The following is a 1164-nucleotide window of genomic DNA, read 5'->3' as shown; positions in this document are numbered from 1 at the left end:
TTTTAATAATTATTTATTTGGAAAAATTTATTTATATTTATAAATAGATATATAAATAGATTATAAGAAAAAATAGAAATAAGAAAAAAACGATTGAAATAATTAATCGTGTATTTATATTTTTTATTAAATATTTACATTTATATTTACAATTTATTAACGAGAATAATTAATATATATTAATAAAAATATGTTTATATTTAGTAATATATTATATATTATAGATAATATGTTATATATTAATTTTCATATTATATATAATATATTAATTTATAACACAATGTTATAACTTTTTCATCTTCTTAATTTATGATAATTATACATGTTTATTTTTTCAATGATAGTTTTCAATTATACAGATCAAAATTTGGACTAGAAAAAAGAAATGGACTTTAGATCTAAAATTTTAGTCTTCAGTATTTGTTTTTTTGAAATATTAATAAAAAATTTTCAATATTATATATTGATAATTACATACAAATATTCTAATTAAATGCTATTATCCAGATATTATTAATACAACAGTGTAATTAATTGTTGCAATTAATGATGTTTAAGTAGCATATAGAATATCTTAATTCATCAAAAATCTGATCACTTATTACCAAGAAATTAACACGTTCGATTTATCAAATACAAATATTAAGTTATGAGCAAAATAGAAAAAATCAATTTGTAACATAAAAAGAATATAAAAGTATTTGATACACAGATATAACAATTGTTATTATATTGGATACGATTCGAATATAATTGATCTCACAAAGTAATAGATATTGGTTAGAATTATCAGAATTTAAAACAATTTTCGCATTTATTATTATTATATAATAATATTTATTATTATTATATAAGAATTTAAAACAATATTCGTAACATTATTAATATTTGCAATAATTTTATGGAAATAATTGAAAGTTTTACATAAAAAGAGTTTTACTATAATTGATTATTGATGATGATGATTTCAACAAGCTGTCACATCAATTAGATACTGAAAGTTGTTCATTAATATTTCGAAACTACTAAATACTTGAAGCTAAAATCTTATATTTAGAATCTATATTGTCTCTCTTACCATCTTTCCATTTCGTATTGATCGATCATTTTCGGAATTTTTCCTTTTTTCTATTAAAATTATAAAATTTTTAAAAAAATTCATAC

General features: G+C 17.3%; 1 protein-coding gene across 1 annotated transcript in view; it reads left to right on the top strand.

The window, feature by feature from the left end:
• Positions 1-1164, top strand: part of LOC102680718 — a 6461-nt gene that overhangs the window by 1781 nt on the left and 3516 nt on the right. The gene's annotated exons all lie outside the window — the stretch shown is intronic.

This window comes from Apis dorsata, unplaced genomic scaffold (assembly GCF_000469605.1).
Source record: "Apis dorsata unplaced genomic scaffold, Apis dorsata 1.3 scaffold_541, whole genome shotgun sequence".
In the NCBI taxonomy this organism is placed as follows: domain Eukaryota; kingdom Metazoa; phylum Arthropoda; class Insecta; order Hymenoptera; family Apidae; genus Apis; species Apis dorsata.
Note: the sequence above shows the minus strand (reverse complement) of the source record. Positions and strands in the feature narration are given on the sequence as shown.